Source organism: Carex rostrata, chromosome 1, assembly GCF_964058835.1.
Source record: "Carex rostrata chromosome 1, lpCarRost1.2, whole genome shotgun sequence".
Lineage (NCBI taxonomy): Eukaryota > Viridiplantae > Streptophyta > Magnoliopsida > Poales > Cyperaceae > Carex > Carex rostrata.
The window spans coordinates 11,192,604-11,205,186 of record NC_135918.1 but is presented as its reverse complement, the minus strand read 5'-3'; the positions used below and the strand labels follow the sequence as shown (position 1 = coordinate 11,205,186).

The following is a 12,583-nucleotide window of genomic DNA, read 5'->3' as shown; positions in this document are numbered from 1 at the left end:
CTCCGTAAGACGTTGATCATATATTACACCACCGTTACTTCTGAGAAACATAATATGGTTTTGTAAATAATAACGTTTTTTTTAACAGAGATATATGGCCTTCATACATTTTATATCAGCACTTAATTTTTATTTTAACTATTTCATAAAAAAAAAGGTAATATCGTAGTAAGATGACATGTTGATTTGATTAAAATAAACAAAATTTTGGTTTCGCAAATAAAGTTAATTACAATTATATCGAGCAAGAATTATGAACTTTTTATATGTAGCATTTAAAAAAAAAATTATGCCATAAAAAATTTAAATTTATGCCATCAACTTTCATTTTTTTTTCCCTTTAAATTACTAGTAAAAAAAATCAGCAAAAATTCGGTGGCCTGAATAAAATAAAAATAAAAACTACCCTTATTTTTTTAACTAATTGCTAGGTAGCTCTCACTTTCTTTCTTTTTATTTGGCATTTATTTGCCCGACACTATAATCCAGATGCTACTGTTTCTCTTTATTGAGCATGACATGTGATTAATAATAAAAAAAAATAGGGAAAATTAGATTCAGGCCACCTCGAAACTATGAATTTAGAAAAATACCACTCCAAAATTCAACTTTTGCTGAATGCCACTCCAAAACACTGATTTTCAGAAATTTGCCACAAATACCATCCTATTATACATTTGTAAATAAACAATATACAGTAAAATAGAACTGACCAAAATAACCTTCATCTTCAAAATTTACTTTTCTCTTCTGACGTGATAAATCTATTTTTCTCTGACCTTTTCTCCGTTCAATTTGTGCCCCGATAAACCAGTGGCTCCTCTCCTTAACGCAATAAACCAGTGCCTCCTCTCCTTCTACCTTTTCTCCGTTCAATTTCTCTTCTAACGCAATTTCATTATCTAAAATCAAACAAGACAAAACAAAACAAAAAAGTAGTCCTCTTTTTAGATTAATTCAACCAAACCACTGAAATGCACATTAATTATTGCTTCATCTGTCTCCCTCTAAACTTCCAATTCATAAAACTAACTTTTAGATGATGATAATCAATACATAATACATCCAAATTTAAAAAAAATTCAAGTAAAACAGGTCCATAGGTAAAACCAGTATACTAAATCAGAAAAAGTATATAGAGCGAAGACAATCATTTCATATCTTGCCTAATTTGTTGTTGTGAAAGCAACAGGAATGACTACAATGGATCTATTTAAACATATTCCCTTAGATCCCTCACCCAATGCTCAAAAAACGATCTACTGAAACTACATCAACTGAGATCGTCAAAACCAGTACCAGTATACTGTTCACCTCTTCAAATCGTCAGAACCAGTACCAGTGGTAGTACCTTTTACATCAAAAGGATGGATCCAAATCCAACTGACTTGGCAAGGCCGCCTCTTCAACTGACCTTGTTATAAATTTTATTTTTTACCGTTTTGAAAGGATAAGGGCATTTTTGGAATACACAAAAATACTGCTCAAAATACAATATATTTTGTTTATTTTTTAGTACAAATGTATAATAGTATGGTATTTGTGGCACATTTCTGAAAATCAGTGTTTTAGAGTGGCATTTAGCAAAAGTTGAATTTTGAGGTAGCATTTTTCTAAATTCATAGTTTTGAGGTGGCATGAATCTAATTTTCCCAAAAAAATATGCATCACATGTGCAATAATAATACGATTCATATCTATCTGTAGTTCTATACATCGCTATCTATACTCTGTAGGGTCCCCATCTCCACCAACCGTAAGTTGAAAAATATTCCTCTAATTTAGAAAATTTCCTCGTCCATCTATATGCTCCACAAAAATTACAAGCTTGTGAAAAATATATGTGCCGGATTTTTTTTTTTTTAACACCATAAATTTGTCACTACTTGTTTAATATTTACAAAAGATCTTCATTTAGGTTTGAAACCTATGACTTATTGAGTTCTTGAACAAAGAACATTCCTTTAGTCATTAGTTCCAATTAAGAGAGATATTTTGTGAGAAGATGGAATGAGTTAAGAATAGGGGTAGAGAAATTGAAATTATTTTGTGAGAGGTGTTGGAACAAATTTTAACAAAATTTGGATAACATCAAAATGAATTAAAATATAAAATAAATAAATACACAATTAGAATTATATTATTGTGATAGTAAAGCATTGTTCTTAAGTGTGATACGTCATTCTACATGCAAGATTTTTGCAATCATCATCAAGAAAATTAAAAAATGTCACTCCTTAGAATACCCGAGTTTTTTAAAAATACCCAAATTTAAAAATATTTTATTATAAATAACCATATTTTTGGCAAAATTTTATTTTTGCCCAAACCGTACAGATTATTTACGGTTTCAATTAAAAATTCAAACCGTAAATATTCCTTACGGTTTGAATTTTTTTTATTTAAAAATTCGGACCGTATATATTATTTACGGTCCGAAATATATATATATATAGGCCCAAATTTGCACCTCTGGTTAACATATCAAAACACCTTCAAAAATCATGAAAATTTATCGACATGAATTCTTGACTTCATAGAATAAGACTGTGAAGTTTCATGCAAAATATCAAAACAGATCGTGGGATATCGGCTCTCAAAAATTGCCCGAACTACTGAAGGAGTGCTTCTGAGCCCAAATTTGCACCTCTGATTAACATATCAAAACACCTTAAAAAATCATGAAAATTTACCGACATGCATTCTTGACTTCATAGAACAAGACTGTGATGTTTCATACAAAATCTCAAAACAGCTCATGTGATATCAGCTCTCAAAAATTGCCCGAACTGCTGAAGGAGTGCTTCTGAGCCCAAATTTGCACCTCTGATTAACATATCAAGGTCCATTGTAAGAAATAGTATGTTGTTTAGTTTGTTTGAATTATTAAGTTAGAGATTTGTACGAATTTTATTTGTATGGGATGACAGCTGAAGGAGTTTCATTTAGTTTTCTTATTCTATTTAACTTTCTTATTTTTGTTATTTTTAAAGCTTGTCATATTGTTGTTCTTAATTTTATTCTTCTATTTAACTTGTCGTATTGTTGTTCCTTATTTTTAGTGTAGTGTTTTTTGTTATTTTTAAATACTACCCAAGAACGATAACAATATATAACATAGCTCAACCCAAAGCATAATAAAATATAACGAAACTAAACTGAACAAAACATAATACTACGCTAAAGGAAAACATAATAAAACATAACCTAGCGCAACTGAACAAAAACTCAAACATAATAAAACATAACATAACTAAACTGAACTAAACTCAACGGTAATTCGAAGGGCTATTTTCCCTGCTGAAATTCTGTTCATGCCAGTTATTCCACTGTAGTTCTCCGTGCTGTGCTCTACGGGCTGGTGTATGAAGTTCCTCGGGCTCAACCTGTACACTCATCCTGAGTGCACCACTCCATGCATCATTGGGCTCGGCAACCTGGGTAGTTGGCGGTGGGGGTGGGGTATGGAATAGGGAATCCGCAAACTGGAACGCATAGTCAGACTGAGTCCCGCTACCAGATGCCTCCCAATCGTGAGCCCTGGCTGGATACGGCTGATGCGGGGAGGCGGCTGTGGGCTCAAATGGATACACCGACGTATCAACGCTGATGTCCAAATCTGGAGACTCGTGCATAGGCTGGGGGTCCAGAAACCTGTGCTGCTCATGCGGCTCAGGCAGTGGAGGCATGTAGGCAAGACCCTGCAAGGATACCAATTAGTTTAAAGAGAAGGATCTTTTAACTAACTTGACATAAAATAACTTAATTCAACTAACTTGACATAAAATAAAGGAATCACATACCGGGGGAAGAAATGGACGTCCGTGCTCGTCACGGTAGGCGTGCCAACCGGCCATGCGCAGTACCCAACAATGATAGTCTCACTCTGGCTGCTCTGAGAGCTCCGGTGGCATTTCACTGTTCAGAACAGGTGGCGCGTCAGGCTCGTCCGGTTGTACTTTGCACCAATTAATATCCTCTCCGGCGTCTCGTAGCATAGTGACCAGCTTTGCCTTGTGATCGTGGTCCTCAATGTAGGGGGCAACTAAGTTCGACATCGCATGCCCGACCGCTCTGTAGCCACATTTTCCGACACCTTTAAGCGCTACCAGCAGCTAAAAAAATAAAACAAGGTTAGTTAAAAAAAAGCTATTAAAAATATTCATACTGTTCAAAAATGTGTTCTTCTAGGTGCATTACCTGGCGAGCACCTTTTCGGCCAGTGGGGATATAACCATCATCGTCGAAGATCATCGAGCGAAGAAACTCACCGTAATGTCCCTCTATATACATTGATGCCATGCCGACCCGCAGGTACCAAGCCTGATATCTTAATAGGCGATCTCCTTGGAACTGCATCACATCAACCTCCGGCATCTGCCATAAGTTGGCACTCATATTCACTGCCATGTTATAGTGCTCCATGTGATACTCACTCCAATCTCTATCGTAGTGATTAGCGTGTCTTATCTTGTAATTAATATGTTAGTTGCAATTTAAAGCCAAGAAATAATGTTAAGTACAAAAATGCTAAAAAGAACATAAATTACCCGTGTAGACTCATGATCACAGATCTCGGGACTTTTGGATCTGCGGGGATGACTGGAGGAAAATCAAACTACCGGAGGACCCGGTCTGGATAGTGGTGCTCCACTATCCAGAAGCACACCAGTGGACCCCTGTAGAGCCACATCTCATGATCATCCTCTACAATCTGCGGCAGCCTCCCCTCAGTGTATAGCTCATGGTACGGAGTCCAGATCACCTGCGTCTCACCCAGACTCTGAATCTGAGATCGGACCAACCTGATACCTACTGTCTTTCCGTGAGGGTTGTCCTTGTACAAGTGATGTCTGTACCATTTCATGCCAAATGCCGGTCGATTTCCACTGTCGTGCTCTCCCTATGGATCCTCGTTCGGCTCAGGTACCCCCACCGGTAGCCGTGACCATGACCAATGCTGCAGTAGTAGTATCGGCCCATAGATTTGCTTAGTTTTCCGCTATATTTTGAAGAATATTAGCCGTCAGGGATAAGTTAAATAATTAAAATAAGACAGCAAGTGCATGACCAGGTAGATAATTAAAATAAGGCAGAAATAGCATACTGACCTTGCAACCGTGGCACAAATTGGAGTAAAGATGTGCTAGGACAGCCCCACCCAAGTTATACCTGCAGCTCGACGGCTGAAGATCTCGCAGCAACTCTAGATACATTATCGGGATGGTATCACCACTTGAATCAGCAAACATGAGATAACCAAATAGGTCCATCATGAATACCTGTGTGTATCTGTAATATCTAAATTATAGAGCAACTCATTTTTCCGCATGAAACAGAGTACAAAATAATTTGCTGTCTTCGGGAATGGGCTCATCAACCGGGTCGGCTGCGGGTGGTCTCCTAGACCGTCCCCTAGCCATCCTACGTTAATAGTTAATAGTCTAATTATTAGAAGGATTTTACTAAGAATAATTTATGCATATCAGCATCTATACTTTCTATAACCATTTCTCAAGTTGTATATAAATATGTTTTTTTTTTTCTCTTTTCTTGTATATAAACATGTTGTGTGAGTCTATGGTAATATGCATATCACGGGTTGGTCCGTAATACGGATCAATATTTTTATTTTCAAAATTTTAACGGTCGATCGGAACCGTTCAACATATTCTCCATATGAATATGTACGGTTTCAAAATTCTAACGGTAGATCGGGCCGTAAAGAATATTTACGGTTTGAATTTTTTTGAGGTTTGCGGCGAAGTGCCGCAAATGGTTGTATTAAGTAGAAAAATATTTGCAAATATTTACAACCCAAGAGTATCTAATGCATTATCTTTCATTGGGAGGTTGTATGTTCGAAATCCACACTAACACCAAGATAAGTTAACGAGCTTTGATCCTTATTTCATTATTAAAAAGATAAATTAAAAGTTATAATTAGAGATCGTATCTTATTTCTATATATTTAGTCGGGTAGTAGTTGATACTAATTCGGATTTTTTTGTAGCCAAATTCAATTTTAAGTTGATGCGGTCTAATTAATTAGATGCTGAATTATTGGGCGATAAACAAGACCAGATGTGAGATTTGTCTAAGCATGTGATCTCAGAGAAAATTAAATCACACATATAGAAAGAATAATAGAAATGATATCCTGATGAAAAGAAAAAAAAAAAAAAATCAAAATTTCGTCAACGTGCAAGCTAGCTCGTTTCATACGTACACGGACCAGGTGTCATTTTTTTAACTCTTATAGTTTGACTAATAAAAATTATTAACATTGGTTGAGCTTTACAGTATTTTTTTTTAATACATTTAGCCTGTCACAATTCACAAACCAAATCAATATCTAATTCACAATTTTCAAGAATGGTGGAGATATTGTCACCAGTGGAAAATATGGAATCAGGATCGGTTATATACACATATCAGTATCGGAATATAACCGATCCTGATGAAGGCGATACTAATACTATCAGGATCGGTTTTTTATTTTTTAAAGAACCGATCCAAATAGCAACTATTAGGATCGGTTATTTATTATAACCGATCTTATTAGTTTTTAGGATCGGTTTTATTAATAAAAACGATCCAGATAGATATTAGTATCGGTTGTTTCTTATAGCCGATCCAGATAGATCGATCCTGATTCCAGTTTTTCCACTAGTGTGTGCAAAATGCAAATGACGTTGGAATGCTAATTAAATGTGGTACGTGGTTTCTGATTGTTCCAACTTAATTATTTAGTCCGATTGAACTTTGAATTTAAATTCCATGCATGCACATGACATGCCAATGCATATAATTCAATATAATTAAGTTTACACTAAATAAAATCAAACTTTCTTTTTACCATGCAGCAGATTGGTAACATCATAGTCCGATTTTTTTTATTTATATCCAAAAAAAATATATAAATTTAAAAAACTAATCAAACCGCTTGTTTTTTTTCGAAAACTATCCAAACCGAATTTTTTTTTTCCGGTTTCAATACCAATTTCCGAAAAAAAAATTTCCGAAAATTGGATCTTAAATCTGGAATAATTTTTTCCGGATTTAGGATTTCTTTTTTTTTTTTAGGAATTTTTTTTTTCCGAAAATTTTTTTTTAGGAAATTTTTTTTTCATTTTTCAGTTTTTATTTATAATTTATTTATTTTTTGTATTGAAGTATTACAAATATTTAATATATTTTAAAAAAAATAGATGGAATACTATATAATTTGATTTATTCGAAAGACTCCTACAAATAATCCGGATCAACATTTCTCATGCCGGATTTTTTATGGCCGTAAGAAAAATTAATATAATATAATATATGTATATGTATAGGTATATATAATATAATATATGTATATGTATATATAATATAATATATGTATATATATGTATATATAATATAATAGAGTAAAGCTAGCGTGTGACATGCTCACCAAGAAAGTTTGGTGAGCATAACTCCAAAAGTATATCGGATCGATGTCAAATGTCAAATCCAAACCGTTGAAATCCATGTACTTCATGAGTGATGAATATACATGCAAAATTTTGAAAGTTTCGAGTTTATTTGCTACACGGTCAAGTGGTCAAAGAAATAATAAAAATTGAATATATAAAATAACTTATAATAAAATGTTCATTTCTTTGACCACTTGACCGTGTAGCAAATAAACTCGAAACATTCAAAATTTTGCATATATATGCATCACTCATGAAGTACATGGATTTCAACGGTTTGGATTTGGCATTTGACGTCGATCCGATATACTTTTGAGTTATGCTCACCAAACTTTCTTGGTGAGCATGTCACACGCTAGCTTTACTCTATATATATATGTTAAAATGTGCTTGCATATCAAATTTTATATTTTTTTGAATTTTTTTTACTATTTATTAAGTATTTAACAAAATCGCTATATTCAGACCATTGAATTTTTGTACCCATCTTAATAAATAGTAAAAAAATTTAGAAAAATGTAAAATTTGATGTGCAAGCACATTTTAAAATATCCATCATGTTGAACGGTTTGGATCAACTGTTTGGACTTTGAAAACTTTGAAAATACCGATCGTTGAATGCCTACCGTTCAACGAAAACTTAAACTGAATTTTTGAGGCACTAAACGAGGGTTTCAATGCCTCATTTTTTTTATACCTCATCATACCTCATATTTTATATCTTCATTTTCTTCATATTCAAAGTCTAAATTGTCGATATGAACCGTTCAACATGATATCCATATTAAAATATGGTTAGGGATGAAATTTTATAATTTTTGAAATTTTTTTACTATTTTTTAAGATGGGTAGAAAATCACTGTTTTTTGAACGGTTCGGATCGAATAAAAAATTTTGTTGAACGGTTCGGGTCGAATAAAAATTTTAACATATATATTATATTATATATACATATATATACATATATTATATTATATATACATATACATATACATATACATATATTATATTTTTTTTTTTTACGGCCGTAAAAAATCCGGCATGAAAAATATTGATCCGGATTATTTGTAGCAGTCTTTCGAATAAATCAAATTATATAGTATTTCATCTATTTTTAAAAAAATATATTAAATATTTGTAATACTTCAATACAAAAAATAAATAAATTATAAATAAAAACTGAAAAATGAAAACAAAAATTTCCTAAAAAGAAAAAATCCTAAAAAAAAAAAAAAAAATCCTAAATCCGGAAAAAATTATTCCGGATTTAGGATCCAATTTCCGGAAATTTTTTTTCCGGAAATTGGTATTGAAACCGGAAAAAAAATTTCCGGTTTGGGTAGTTTTCGAAAAAAACAAGCGGTTTGGTTAATTTTTTAAATTTATATATTTTTTTGGATATAAATAAAAAAATCGGATCATAGTTAACAGCCTCAAATAAATTAAAAATAATTATTACAAACTATGGCGATCAGGTCACCGAATTAGAAGCGTTAGTTGGTAATTTGAATACCCAATTCGTTGTTTAAAAATTAAAAGTTAAACAAATCCTTGTTTGGTTGTTTCTCTCCTTGTCCTTCATTTGGTCAATTAGGACCACGATACCCTCCATTTAAGGAGAATAATGGAGATCTCCCTTTCTTTCTTTGTTTCTTCCATTATTTCTTCTATTTGTAACGCAATTCTAAAGTGCAACTAATAATTAATCTCCTATCTCTTGATATTGTTGTTGTTATATATTGTATGTACTGATCCTTCTCCCTCTCTTTGAGACACACATGCACCTCAACCAATGGTACCAATTAATGCATGGCCTGCCATGAAGTATATTGTCAAAGGTGAATGAATACTTATATAAACCTGATTCCTAAGAAAATAATTTCAATTATCTTCAGAGACGGTTGAATCAAGAATGCACGCCACAAAGCACCGGATCCTCCCTCAGCCCCTTCTTCTACTTCTCCGCAAAAGAGAGGAAAAAGTTGCAGCGGGAGAGGGTGACGGTGAGGTCGAACCACCGGTAGTGAAGAGGCGGACGGGCCTCAAGCGGAGGGGCGGCGCGCTTCCTTTTTTTTTTTCTTCTCTTTTCTGGCGGAGAGGCGAAACAAAGAGAGGGATCACGTGTCGCGATTTTAAAGGGATGAGTTCAGGCCGTAAGGAATATTTACGGTTCAGATTAAAAATTCAAACCGTAAGGATTATTTACGGTTCTAATTTTTAATTCGGGCCGTAAGGAATATTTACGGTTTGAATTTTTAATTGGAACCGTAAATAATTTGTACGGTTTGGACAAAAGTATAATTTTGATAAAAATGTGATTATTTATAATAAAATATTTATAAATTTGGGCATTTCTAAAAAACTCGGTTAGAATACAGTCATAAAAAGGACTAATGATAGCTCCTTTCAACAGTCAGCGTGAATGTATCAATATTATATTATATTATATTTAGGGATACAATTGAATAATTATTTGATCAGTTGTTTTGGAAAATATTTTAGTCAATAGTAACATGTATATATTACTCAATTATACGCAATTTTTTATATTGGAATATCCTGCGTAAACAAATGTACAAGATAATATAATAATTTTGATATAAAATAGCTTTTCAGTGGTCTAGAATTGTCTAAAACACAATTTTGTTAGATATTTAATAAATAATATTAAAAATGTAAAATTTGATGTCCAAACACATTTTAATATAGAGATAATGCTGAACAACTTTGAACTTTGAAAATCACAAAATCATCGAGAAAGGGGAGGTAGCACAATTGACTAGGAAAATGTCCTAGAGTTGTTATACCCAAAGGTCGAGAGTTTGATTCTCTCTCACGAACCTTGGTAGCTACTACCAAGTTTTAAAAAAAGGAAAATCACAAAATCAAATTATTATAAGTGAATTCCTCCTTATTTTTTAAAAAGAAAGAGAGATTAATATAAATTGCATTAAATGAGCTATATATGGAAACGGCTAGTATAGCACCATAGCATTTAATGGCAAAAGACTAATTAGCAAGCTTCTAAATAGCTAGCTATAGCGCCGCTATAGCGGTTTTGGACCCAGAAAGCTAAGCTACGGGCTAAAACTGCGCTAATCAAGCTACAACTGCTATAGCGGTAATAGCGGTCCGCTGTAGCGCGTAGTGGCAATAGCGGTCCGCTATGCTACATGGGTTATGATTTTGCAATTTTTTTTTTCTGAAAACATGATTTTGCAATTTTAATGGGCCTTAATATCTAGATTGGTTTTTTTTTTAATTTATTAAGCTATATCAATACAATGGAACATGTGCGGGTTATACCGCTATATCAATTAAATTTTGTATCATGCATTAATATATGGTAGTGGTATATTTTGAATATAAAATATATCGATAGTTTTTGAATTAGGGATATTTTGAATGACAATTTGAACTTTGTATTGGTTTAATATGAATATTAGAACTTCTTAATTAATTTGATATTTTTTTTTGATGAGACATTTTTACTAGGCAAAGCCTTCTATGGACATAAGGACCTATTTGTAAAATGAACATATTTTTATTTTTAAAGTTCAAACAGTCGATCCGAACCGTTCATCTTGTTTTCCATATTAATATTTGCTTGGAGACCAAATTTTACATTTTTCTGATTTTTTTTACTATTTATTAAGATGGGTACAAAATTCAATGGTCTGAATTTGATATTTTTTATACCCATCTTAATAAATAGTAAATAAATTCAGAAAAATGTAAAATTTGGTCTCCAAAGATATATTAATATGGAGAACAAGATGAACGGTTCGGATCGGCTGTTTGAACTTTGAAAATAAAAATATATTCATTTTACAAATAGGCCCTTATGTCCATAGAAGCATCACTCTTTTTACTATTAGTAGAAATATAAAATATAATTTTTGAAATAAAAAACGCTATTTATAATAGTTTTCGCTATAGCTCCGCTATTCGCTAAAGCTTTTTTTTTTGTCTCTCCGCTAAACCGCTATAAACGCTATTTAGAAGCTTGCTAATTAGTAAGAATCTTACTAGCTAGCTTTCTACCGTTAGTAGTTCATCCGAAGTCCATCAGATCGGCGTTGAACAAAGAATTAAAACCGATATTCTTTATAAAAACTTTGTTTATATATGAAACTTATAAATTTTTGATTCATTTGATATCAAGTCAAAAGGTAAAAAATTCAGTTAATTTTAATGCACTCATTTTCTTTTAATCAATTTTGATCGCTTGATTTGATATCAAATGAATTTGAAAATTTATATATATATTTTTTTGTATGTAAACGTATCATTCGTGACATATATCGATTTGAACAGTTTGAATTTTTCATTTGGAGTCAGTTTGTTAGATTTTGAAGACTATTAATTAGAACTTTTGTTGAAATCCACATAAAACGCTAGCCGGACTCACTATAAAGAAAACAATTATACTCATGATACTTAATTACAATTAGGGGAGCAACGGCTCAAAAAAACTAAGCGAGCACGGGCGTAAAATATTGAAGAAGGCAAGACGACAAGAGTGAGTAACATCAATTCAACTTTTTAATTTATCCAATATCGGATCATTTTATTCAATTTCGACCTATTAAAAATTTACGGGTCAATATTAATAATTGAGAAAAAAAATTTAATAAATATTTGGTAGTTTTAAGATCCGTACATTAAGAATCCGGACAATTTAAACTCTAAAATCCGAAATTTTTATTGATAACATTTCAAAAAAAAAAAAAAAAAAAAAACACTACTAAAATTGGGTCTAAAAATACCAAGGCTCTAAAAATACCAAGGCTGTCAATTCAATATGTGGCCTCATTCTTGAGAGGGTCGTAGATTGAATTGGTGGTCCTCCAAAAAGCTAAATATCAGTATATTACAGTGCATTTTTGGGTTTTAGGGGGCCTCCAATTCAATTCAAAATCCAAGAATGGAGCCGCATATTGAATTAGCGGCCTTGGTATTTTTGAAATTATTCAAAAAAATGTGACTTTTTAGTTTATTTTTATTTAGAATATGGTACAAATAAAATTTCGCCTCTAAAATTCTCCAGGGCAACCGCAGGTCCGCAGCTCAACAAATAAAAATTGACAGTTTACTGTATAATGAATTGACCAGTGCGTATA

At 32.6% G+C, this 12,583-nt stretch overlaps 1 long non-coding RNA gene across 1 annotated transcript; it reads right to left on the bottom strand.

Annotated features, from left to right (window-relative positions):
- Positions 1-4,549: 4,549 nt before the first annotated feature.
- On the bottom strand, positions 4,550-5,288 carry LOC144566231 (uncharacterized). Its single transcript, XR_013515162.1, has 2 exons — positions 5,112-5,288; positions 4,550-5,002 (listed from the first exon to the last, which is right to left on the bottom strand). It is a non-coding gene; the product is annotated as an uncharacterized LOC144566231 (long non-coding RNA).
- Between the last annotated feature and the right edge of the window lie 7,295 nt (positions 5,289-12,583).